General features: G+C 38.0%; 1 long non-coding RNA gene across 1 annotated transcript; it reads right to left on the reverse strand.

Moving 5' to 3' along the window:
• Window positions 1-726: 726 nt before the first annotated feature.
• On the reverse strand, window positions 727-5,055 carry LOC141376315 (uncharacterized). Its single transcript, XR_012386150.1, has 3 exons — window positions 4,722-5,055; window positions 4,364-4,504; window positions 727-3,613 (listed from the first exon to the last, which is right to left on the reverse strand). It is a non-coding gene; the product is annotated as an uncharacterized lncRNA (long non-coding RNA).
• Between the last annotated feature and the right edge of the window lie 7,341 nt (window positions 5,056-12,396).

A 12,396-nucleotide genomic window follows, 5' to 3' on the forward strand; every position in this document is an offset into this window, starting at 1 on the left:
TTATTCACGTTTTCATAAGGAGACCATGTGGAATAAAAATGAGTTAGGTATAAAAAGATGGGGCTTGAGCTCCAAGTGGGCTGTACAAACCTCCTTGGGCTTAAATTGATTTATTTAATGTCTTGACACGGAATCCAATCTATCGTTTGTTATTAATCCCTACACCTACCCCAACCCTCAACTTAACCCTTACAGTAACTTGTGTTTTATTACCCAGATCCTGAACCGGAAAATGGGTGATCGCCCAAGGCAGCATCTTGCTGGGGACGGCATGCAAAAAAAAAAAAAAAAAACACAATTAAAATTCCCTAGTAAAATTCATCTGCATCTGTTCCCTAGTAAGTTTTGGGAGATACAATATACTTTATGCAAAGGTATTAATTTAGAGTGTTAGAAGAATCCAGAATAAAGACGTTAGGAGCCATTCACATTTATGTTGAGGGGAGTATATGGGGTAATTCATGCAGGGTGCCATTTAAGCTAGACTCGCCACTGCCTTGAACCTACCTCTTACAGTAACCTATTGTGTTTTATTATTGTCTACACCAACCCCAACCCTAAGCTTAACCCTTACAGTATCCTATTGTCTGTTTTGTTGAAAGTGCAATAAGAGATCTGCTAACGTTAGCCTGATAGCACTGAAAGACACCTTGCAATCAACATCCACAACCATGCCTCCTGAGTACATGAACACACACAAGACAACATCACTACAATACATAACGTAACATTCACCAAAAAACTTTATAGTACAGTTAATAATTACACCACAAAACTTTTTAAAAAGTAGGTAAGGTTTTGAAAAGTAGGTAAGCTGTTGATGTTTGACTGCTATTCTCTGGCTGAAATGACATAATCCTTTCTGCAAAAACATAGTGCGCAGAGGTATGCAACTACATATTTTGACAGGCAGGTAAAACAGGTAGGCAGGTAAGGTTATTTATAATCTAGTAAACAATGGCATCATTTAATTTACTGTAAAGCATATTTCCAGACTCTTCCATTCATTTAAATCAGTGATTTTGATGATATCACTCTGCAATTTACATCTTCTGTCCAATCAAAGTCTCTCTGGAATTTGAAGTGACCAAGCTATAAATAGATGCTAAAGTAGTGGTAAAAATCACTCACTTGTTCACACAATTAAACATTTTAATATAGTGAATGGCACTACATAGAGGATAATTGATTCAGACAGTTTAAGTATGCTTTTCATTGGAGTGGAAGTCTGGTTCTAAATTAGTGTCACATGAAGCTTCACGGTGCACAAAGTCTAGAAAAATGACAGCACAAAGCAGATCATATCTGTGAGCAGATGCAGACCACAAAATGTATTGGCCTCTGCACAGAATGCTATATTTTAAAGTGATATATAGGAGATTAGAAGCAGAAATGATTAGACAGACTCTGCATTAGACTGTTATTAGTATGTGGTGGTTATAAGGTGTCAAATGCAGCTTTATTGAGCTTAATGGCTCTAGCTGAGCTGTGATATAAACAAAGTGCTATTGGCATTTAAAAAGAGATGCTCACTATATCCTGCCCTATCTTCCTGCTTCAGTGGATATTACTTTCACACATTAAAGATTTTTTTTTTCTTGTTGTGAAGATTTCAATAAATCCCATTTAATATCTTAAGAACCTTTTGGGTATTTGAAAGGTTTCATGAATTTCCATGAGGTCCTAATAAAGAACCTTAATTTCTAATAGTAAATAGTAAATATGCATGCAATACGCAACAAGTTAAACATGCTAGATGCTTGTGCCATGTTAAGGTAGTATTACAACACGCTAGCGACCAGTGTTGGAAAGAGTACTGAAAAATCATCCTTAAGTAAAAGTACCATTAATTGACTTAAAATGTTGTATCTGTTGTAATTTAAACAGGTCTTGACATTAGCTTTTTTTTATTTTATTTTTTTTATTAACCACCAGCCACTGTGGCTAGTAGTTTTCCAACATTAGCCATTTTACCAGCCACAATTTTGTTGTTTATATGCATAAATAGGACATGCTAAAATCACTTGATTTGTGTTATGTCCACATGCCTCCTCATTCATTTAACTTTTTGTGCGTTGCTTATGAACTTGCTCAATGAGATGGGTTATGGTTTCATAGTGTCATATTAGTTAGTTTTTTTTTTATTTCACATGACTTTTCAGAACTCAAAATAAAGGATTTACCAATTGTATCTCTAACCACACTAAAAATAAATAAATCATTTTTTCTTAGCCACACATTTCAAATGTGTCAAAACCAGCAAAATATAGCTGTGTACTATAGATTTTATTTAACAAAACATTTCTTAAAAAAACACAAAAACAATTGACATTTAAAAAAAATTATTATTGTCATGTCTCTAAAATATGCACAGTAATCTGTCCAGGCTAAAGGTCCCAGATCATCAGTTAACTAAACATAAATGGGGAGTTAATCTCCCATTAAAGCAATGCTTCTGTAAAAACTGATAATTAAACCATATTAAAAAAAATAACTGTTAGCAAAAGAAAGCAGGTGACAAACATACCATGTGTGATAATGAAAGGATGATCACGTGCACACGGTTAACTTTAGGCCTTTTATTAATCTGTTCAAAAAATGGTTAAAGCAAAAGCAACCAGAGCTGCTTACAAAAATAAAAATCTGGAGCTCTTAAAAGCTGCAAGACAGTAGGTGCATGAGCATAACTTTTTGTCTAGTCTATTTAAAAGAGAACAGATTACACCAGTGGTGTTTCTAGGCACGGTTGCTTCACACAAAGAAACGGGAGCATGCATCACATCAGCTGTTCGCGCAAGTTATCATCCTCTCATTCGGTATTCACCTGCTTTCTTTTTTTCGCACGAACAATTATTTTTGTCAGCTTTGCTGCTTCTCAATCCTAAAATGGCATTTGCATGCATATTGGGTTGTCTTTATTGTCAAAAACTATTAAAAAATTATTTTCAACCAGCCAAAGTGTCTAGTGGTGGTGGCTGTCTAACCCGCCATAGCTGAAATCTACCCACATTTGGTGGGCTTGTGGGTGTTAATGCCAAACCCTGGTTGTAAATATTAATTAAAGTTTAAGACCTTTTAAAATTACTCAAGATGTGAGTAGTGAGTATTGCACTGTATAAAGCTAATGCATTAAGATCTAGTTTGTGGATGTGTGTAAATGTTACATTCTGTAGTGTATTTAGTTACTGCCAAGAAGGCACATAATGTCCTAAGACGGTAATATTAAGTTAGATTTAGGATGTGATAAAAATTCAATGTCTAGTCAGCATCTGAGGACAACATTATTTTGATGTCTAATAACATCATCAAATGACATTAATATTTGGTTGATTTTAGGTTGTTAGAAAGTGACTAAAATCAAACGTTGAGCCAACATCTTAAACATAACAATACTGACATTTATTCATCAGGTATGGTAACCAAAATTCAACGTTTGATAGATGTCATATTGGTAACGTCCACACAACCTCAAGCTGTAACATCGTTATACATTGATATTTGGTTGATTTTAGGTGGTGGTGATGGTGTAGGTGGCCTGCAGGCCAGACAGCCACCTGGCCTAAGACGTGGCGGGGAGGGCGTGGTCGAACAACATAGGTTAGGAGACCAGCAGCTGAAAAAGTAGGTCAATTAATATTATGATCAACACCAACATGTTTTCTCTCAGTGATTGGGCTGGAGAGACGCTTCTTAAAGTGGAGGTGACGCACTCAGTCAAGTTTACATTATTTTGTACATTGGTTTCCACTTTAATGAAAATAAATTAAACAAACTTGATTAATGTAAACATTTTGAAAAAAAAGGCATGTTTTACTATAGCTTTTAGACCTAGGGTGCCCCATCTTGCAGTATCAATGTGTCTGACGTCACAGGGTTGGTTCCGTTCCCTCAGCTGAACAGATACAGTGGAAATAATGGACTGAACACGGAGACAGCAAAGTCTAATTTAACCCAATGCATGAATCTTTGGGTTTGGAGCTGGTGCAAATACAAGCATCAGATGTGTGTCTAATATATAAAAATATATTGATTCGGCTAAAGGAACTGAACCAACCTCGTGACGTCAGACACAGCGGAATTCCAAGATGGTGGCACCCTAGGTCTAAAAGCTTTGCCATTTTCTTTTAAATGGTTACATTAATCATGTTTGTTTAATATATTTTCAATAAAGTAGAAATCATTCATTTTCTTGTAGGCTTAATCCCTTTATTAATCCAGGGTCGCCACAGCGGAATGAATCGCCAACTTATCCAGCATGTTTTTACGCAGCGGATGCCCTTCCAGCCGCAACTTACCTCTAGGAAACATCCACACACACACTCATTCACACACACACTCATACACTAGGGACAATTTAGCCTACCTGTACCGCATGTCTTTGGACTGTGGGGGAAGCCGGAGCACCTGGAGGAAACCCACGCGAATGCAGAGAGAGCAGGTAAACTCCACTCAGAAACACCAACTGAGCCGAGGCTCGAACCAGCGACCTTCTTTCTGTGAGGCCCTAAAGTGGAAATCAATTTATAAAATAATATAAAGTTCACTTCCACTTTAAGTGAGAGGCCAAGCCAAAAATGGGAGAGAGCAGAGCAGAGAGAAGCTCCTGTGTGCTGTTGTTGCTGTGTAAAAACAATTTGAAAAAACTTTTCATTTACCTGTATCACCAACCCCGCCTTCTTCTTCCAAACCCAAACAAAGCTTTACTACAATAATGTACTTACTGTGTTCATAATGTCTGGTGCTCTTGAGGTGGGATACAGCTAGGGTTTGGGACAGGCTTGGTGGTATGGGTATATTTAAGGATAGGTTAAGGTTTAACCCTTAAAGACCGAGACAGCCGCCCGCGGCTAAAAATAAGTATTGCTCTTAAATGTTTAATAACTTTTGATCCGCTGATCCGATCCATACAATTCAAAGATTGGCATAAAGAAGAGAATCTCAGCTTTCCAGTGCTGTATCACATTACATTCACGGACTTTCAGAGGCTCCGGAATCAGTGTGGTTACGTCATCAAATTTTGACAACGCTGATTTGACAAAGGAACGCTCGTCACTTGTCTCTCCGGACAAACCAGACATGATATATGGATGTATTGTCCCTTCTCCATGCCCAGATTGGTTCAAACTTGCTCTATCTCAACCAATAAGCATAGGTTTCGCTTTGTGAACCAACAATCAGGTATTTGAACAACACGGAATGAGAGATAGGCTGCACATTTACGCGCGGCTAAATAAAACGCTAAAAAAAAAGTTTTGCATGAAATAATTCTCATACTAAGTACTTTTGCATGCACAACAGCACAAAAACATGACAAAACGGTGACACAGCAAAGACGAAGTGCTGCTCTTGTTGTTTTCAAAGGACGCAAATAAAGGTTGGGCTGTTTGTCTGCATTGCACGCGAACCATATACATATCCGCAGACAACCATATCCATGCTGGCACATAAAACCTAAGGATGGTCCATATTGAATCTAGTTTAGTTATGTAACTATTTATAGTATAGTAAATATTTATATCTATTTTATTTACTGAGGATTTGCACCATGTTTTTTTGGACTTTGACGCATTATTTGTTATTTTCTTATTTTATATTTGTTTATTATAAGTGGTGTTGTTTATGGTAACTAAAAATATATTATTTGGAAAAAAGTCAAATTTGCTTCAGTGTTCTGTTATTTTGTAACATTTTTTTTCTGTTTAGTTCATTCCCAGAAGTTTTGGGCAAATACATTGTCAGTAAATAAATGCATTTTTTTCCCCCCATTGAAAAACGCCTTGGAATAACATTGAAATAAATTGCTATAACTTGCTCAGGGAATGGTGGATGTAGACAAAATTTATTTTGGAAGTATAAAACATCATAATATGTATTTCTAAAGAAAGAAAAACAAACTTAATAAGGTTTTGTTTGTAATAACTAGAAAATGCCACTTTTTTTAAAAATCGTTTCTGGAAAATTCTCGAATATTTTCTGTCTGTTCATATGTTTTTGGACCAAATAAAGTTTTAGACTGGACCTTTAAATGATACAGATTGAAACTACAGGTTCTCCTGTTTAAAATAATATGTGACACTTGAGTCTGACTGCTAAAATAAAAATAAAACTGCTTTAAAAAAAAATAATAATATAGGCCCATTAGGTGCCCACAAAATACCTCTAGGTCTTTAAGGGTTAAGGGACAGAAAGTAATTGCAGATGTAATTACATGCAAGTGTTTAATCAATCATAAGTATAATTAAAAAAACATATATTTACACAATAAGTACATTGCAACAAATTATTTATTTCATTGTAAGTACATATTAGTTAAGGTCACTTGATATAAAGTGGGACCAGGTTCCCTGTATGTCTGTGACTTGCATTTTATGAATCAACAATGATCATGGTTTCAATCAAAATTGTTTACTCCTAAAGACAATAGCATAAACAAAAATGCAGGAGAAATTCAATCATGAAAATAACACATGTCGGCAATATAGTTTTGAATGAGAAAAAATGCAACAGTCAAAATGACCACTCTAGTGAAATAATCCCCAGCTTTTGAAGTAAGGAAGATGCATTCCAGATGCATTCTTTATGACAATTTCTACAGAATCAGACTTTTATATAAGACTTTTACATTAGAATGCTGTTTTACTGAACTGAAATCGAGTAGGGGGCTAAGATTTCTTCTGGTTGTCTAACCATGCCTAAAATTCCAGGCCAAGAATGGTTTGTAATGGTTTGTAACACAACTATAACCATACCATGACGGTTCTTAGAAAGGCTCGCCACAATTTCGGAAAAGCTGCTAAATGTTCTGTGTCAGGGTTCTGCCACTCTGGTCTTGTAAATTCTTGTTTTGGTGGCAGAGCTCTGACACTACCCATGTCTGGTCCTGTTTCTGTCTCTGTGTGCGCGCGCGCCGTCGTGGGTATACGCAGAGTGTGCGCGCTGCCGCTTCATGTGGCCGCGCACGCTCTGCGTCCCTCAGACGCGCGCGCTCTTGTACTAGTGTTTGTGTTTGTTCTGTCAGCATTGCGCTGCTTTATTCTCGGCGCCTCCGTCTAGTTGGTTTCAGTTTTGGTTGGCGCTGAGATGAAGCATGCGCGTTGCTTATGTGTGAGCGCACGGTAAGGTGTTTATCTATCGTGTGCTCGTGTCTTGCGTCTTTTGTCAAAGCACGTGGATCGATGTTTACATTGTGGTCACGTGCTTTTTGTCGTGTGCTTCAGTGTTGTGCTCTGCTCGTCTTGTCATGAACATGCGGTTGATGAGTTCTCTCATTGGCTGCATGTTCTTGTCCTGTTTTTTGTGAGCGCATGGCTTGTGTCGTCTTTCTGTGTCATGCGCTCTCCCGTCTATTGTCTAGTCCCACCCTCCTTGTTAACCCATTATTAATTAATTATGTTCATCTGTTTTTGTGTTAATTTCCTACAGTTTATAAACCCCTTATGTCTGCTGTCCTGTGCGAGTTCGTCATCATATGTTGTCGACGTTTACCTGTCCTGCTGTGTCCAGCCCTGCCTTGTCGTGCCTGCCCAGTCAAGTTTGTTTGTTAAATAAATCCTACTTCACTCTGCGCTTGGGTCCTCGCTCCTTTTTCCCTTCACCGTTCGTGACAGTTCTGTGGTATTTTATGCGAGGTACACTCTTACCATTCTGGCCTCAACTTTATTGAGAAGAGAATATCCTGTAACATGTAAGTTACTGATTCTTACTGTAACATTAGTTGGTTGATCAACAGTACGATGTCTGATCGTGTCCTACATTATGAAGGAAATCTGTGTTGTGGATTTATTTCCTTTTGGATTCGCTTGGTCAAGCTTTTTTGTTATGATTAGAACATTTGAAAAAAAAAATGAGACTTTTGTTATTATTTTTATTGATATTTCCAAATATGAAATTTAATTGTAACAGTTTTGGAAAACTTGATGTTTCCTCATTTAAAAAGACAGGAGCTGCACTTGAGCATGCTTTTTTGCATAGCGCTTGCATTATATCCTGAAAGGAATTCCATTGAGACATGACCTCTGCTGTATAATCAGGGAAAATTAAAACCCTTGTGCTTTTATATTCCAGGGGTTGAAGTCTCCAGTGACGCAGAATCAATTCGGTCTCTTGGGCCCCATTTACACTAGTGCATTTTAGTTTTAAAACAGCGTTTTAGATTAAAAATGATTCGCGTCCACACTAGCGTTTCACCTAGCGTCTCTGAACATATCTCCGTCCACACTACGCCACCAAAAACATATATCATGTGACCATTCGCGCACTCTGGGCATGCACATTCTAGTATAAACAGAAAGCATGCGTCTCGCTCGGCATTTGGTTATTTCTTGTCAACAAACGCCGGATAAACATTAAACGCAATGGCAAAGAAAGCAAGAGAGGTATTTTTGTGGACTGACAATGAGGTCGAGTTGTTACTAAACGTAACAAATGAATAACTGCACAATGGTGCATAAAACAGACAACAGTGCAAACAACGCTCCCATTTCTGTGCCCATGTTGTTGTTTACAGCACTGTCTTCCGGTAGCGTTAAAGTCATGTGTTATAGTCATGTGATAGGCGAATCTCAGCAGTCCCGCCTCCGTTTTCAGATGTCTCCCTTTTTCCTCATCCACACTGAGACGGTGCAGCAGCGTTTTAGAATGAAAACGGCCTCTCCAGCGTTTTCAAAATGCACCGTTTTCGGCGCTCGAGATGTGCCAGGATTGTGCGAGGTGTCCCACTCACAGCTGGTTTAGGCTGGAGAGAGCGGTGTACACGATACACTTTAACTGGGTGAGGAAAGTATTCTTCCATTGTGTTTATATTCTATTTATATTCATTTTAAAATAGACTAATCAACAATTGCTCGCTACAAGTATATTCAGATTAGTCTTGTAACAGAATATTGTCTCCACCTGCCTATCTTTAACTCTACGTTTTCTCTCCACAGCTCCAGAGGGAACTCTGGGTTTGACGTTCTGTCTCATGCTTGATAAACTCATCTGCCCATCCCCATGTCCCTTTATGGATTATGGGAGCATGTAAATTAAGTGAGATGTTTGGTGAAAGAATTATGGGTAAATCAATTAGGACTCAGACTAATGGGGAAGGGCAGTAACCCACTTAGCTCAGCTGTTGCAACAGAAAACTACGGAAATCTGATATTGAGTCTGACAAGGGCAACATCTGGTCTGCTGCAGCTTAACAGATGCAGGAGGGAGGACTGGGAGGTGTGTGTGTGTGTGTGAGAGAGAGAGAGAGAGAGAGAGAGAATGAGAGAGAGAGAGAGATAGGGTGGGGATGGATAGTGAGAAAGAAAAAGAGAAAGCGGGCAGAAGAACTCAGTGTTGGTGTGGTGGTATATCAGTGATCGACAGACACTCTGGCTGAGGTTCAATTCACACCTCCTGGTGATGATTCTATCTGAAGCTGACACTGAGATGTGTTACCTCATCAGCTCCTGTCTCTCTCCTTCTCTCTTCCTCTCTTTCACTCCGACACAATCTGTTTCAGATCACTCACTTTAAAAAAAAAAGGAATTTTTGTTGCGTCTCCTGGTAAAATGAGAGTAAAAGAAACATTTAGTAAACAGGGTAAATGTACCAAGAAAAGCTGTCAGAGAATATATCTGAAATATTCTATTTGTTTCTAAATCTATAGTTTTAGAAAGAACAAACGAAATGTTGTGTGATGCAAATGTGCAGGTGACAGCTTTAAGAACAAGAAAAGAAATGTCTTGAAATCATGCTATTTTAATTTGTCCACCAGCATTTGACCATAACTGTTGACCTTTTCGCTTTTCCCAGGATTCTCCTGTATTTTTAAATTCTATCCTGCTATCATCGCGTAAAGGTATTTTCCCATATTTCTCCAGTATTTTTACTCTTTCTATAAAGAGTGCCAATAAACATTTGAGCTGATCCTCCCTATATACGAAACCGATACCGACAGACAACCAGGGGACGCCCTTTGCTCTTAAATGTGATTCTTTTCTGTGCTTTTGTTTTATTTAGGCAAGAAAACACTTTAAAATAAATGTAAAAATGGCAGGATTCCCTTCCTTTCTAGTCATTGCCTCTCCTATGCAATCCTCAAAACAGTCATGTATCGCTGTGTGACTATCAGACGTGCTCGATGTTGATAAATAGCTGTTGTTCCCCAAACAGATTCTGTACACACGTTTTGAAGCAGAGCGAAAGTGGACATTCAGAGTTTTGGGTGCATGTCTGAACATACAAATACACATAATAATAATAATAAAAATATTAATAACAACAACTACAACAACAACAACAACACCTAAACATGTCGATCTTTTTGGATTTTCTTTTAAACACAACAAATGTTGTGTTAAATGAGCATTAACAGGTAGGAAAACAATCAGACGCTTTTATTATAGATCTGTGCATTTTTAAAGTGACACCTGTTAATGTAATCAAATAAAAAAATCTAAATGAGAGATTCCTTCTCTTCTCTTTAATCAGAATGTTTAAATTATACAGTGAAGAAAAGGTTAATGAGATTTGAAAACTTGATTCAGTTACTTTATAACAGTTATTAATTTTAATAGGCTAAACTGTTAACTTATTTGCAGCTTTTTCTAAAGTATCCTTATTATTCTATTCTTAGTAAAGTATAATAATTATGTTTCACCTGTTTATATAAAATGAAGGATGAACTCCAGAAGAACATATTTAGTCATTTGGGGAATTTCTTTTATTCTTTTTTGGAGGGGTTATCCCTTATTTTCACATCCCAATGATGACAGGTATGGATTTGACTGGAACTTTTAAAAGACAAAATCAAACAATAGATGCCTTTAGATACTTTTTTTCAGTTTTCTAATTTATACTCATATCAAAAATTTAATAATTGGATAATAAATACTAAAGATCTTGTTTTGCTTTCTCGTTGGACACACAAGCTCAAAATGATTTGTAATATTTAGGTCCAGGGAACAGTGAGAGGTGGATCCACATGCATCTAATTTATCACTACCTAATACTAATACTTACTTTCATTCATTCCCTCATTTTCTTTTTGGCTTAGCCTCTTTATTAATCAGACGTCCCCACAGCCGAATGAACCGGCAATTTATCTAGCATATGTTTTACACAGCGGATGCCCTTCCAGCCACAATCCAACACTGGGAAACACTAATATACTCTTGCATCCACAAAAATACTCTACGGCCAATTTAGCTTATTCAAGTCACCTATAGTGCATGTCTTTTGACTGTGGGGGAAACCGGAGCACCTGGAGGAAACTTGTGAACATGGGGAGAACATGCAAACTTTCCACAGAAATGCCAGCTGACCCAGCCGAAGCTCAAACCTGTGACCAGAGGCGATCATGCTACTCACTGCGCCACTGTGACACCCTAATCCTAATTTTCAGTTATTTAAATGAAACAAAAATAAACCAAAGGCTAGAACAAATAATAATAATAAGAATAAAATCAAGAAACACAGTCCAAAGACATTCACCAGAGAATAGACAGCGACCACATATAAACATTCAACGGTTAACAAACACATTGTTTGATAGTGAGCAGCAGGTGTAGTGCAATCAATGTTCATGAACATCAGGTGTGAGGTAAAGAAAATTATGGGATGTGTAGTAAAGCTCAATGGCAGATGGGATGTATGTGTAGTAAAGCTCAATGGCAGATGGGATGTATAGAGTGCCCTCTAGTGTGTCTGGTTGGCACTCTAGCTGATGACCGTGACATAATTGTTAATAAAAATAAATAAAATAGAGATACATGGATAAAATAAATTAAAATCCTTTCAGAGACCTGCTACTGGACTAATACTGCAAGCACAGTCTGTCAGGGTTCTGCCACTCTGGTCTTGTAAATTCTTGTTTTGGTGGCAGAGCTCGGACACTAGTTCTGTCTTGTCCTGTTTCTGTCATTGGTTGTCTCTGTGTGAGCGCGCGCTGTAGTGGGTGTACGCAGAGTGCGCGCTCCCACTTGATGTGGCCGCTCGTGCTCTGCGTGCCTCGGACGCGCTCGCTCTTGTACTCGTGTTTGTGTTTTCATCTGTCTGCAGCGTGGTGTTTCATTCCCAGCGTCTCAGTCTAGTTGGTTTCAGTTTTGGTCGGCGCTGGGATGAAATACGCACGCTGCGTGTGTGAGTGCACGGTGAGTGCTTTCATTCATTGTGTACACATGTCCTGCGTTAAGTCTTCTGTTGGTGTTGTGTTTAGCACGTGGTGCGTGTTTACATGCACCGCGTGCATGTGTTATGAACATGCGGTTAATTTCTCATTGGCTGAGTGTTCTAGTCTTGTTTTATGTGAGCGCATGGCTTGTGTTGTCTCTTTGTGTCACGTGCTCTCCCTTCTATTGTCTAGTCCCACCCTCCTTGTTAACCTATTATTAGTTAATTATGTTCATCTGTTTGTGTGTTAATTTG

This window comes from Danio rerio, chromosome 10 (genome assembly GCF_049306965.1).
Source record: "Danio rerio strain Tuebingen ecotype United States chromosome 10, GRCz12tu, whole genome shotgun sequence".
In the NCBI taxonomy this organism is placed as follows: domain Eukaryota; kingdom Metazoa; phylum Chordata; class Actinopteri; order Cypriniformes; family Danionidae; genus Danio; species Danio rerio.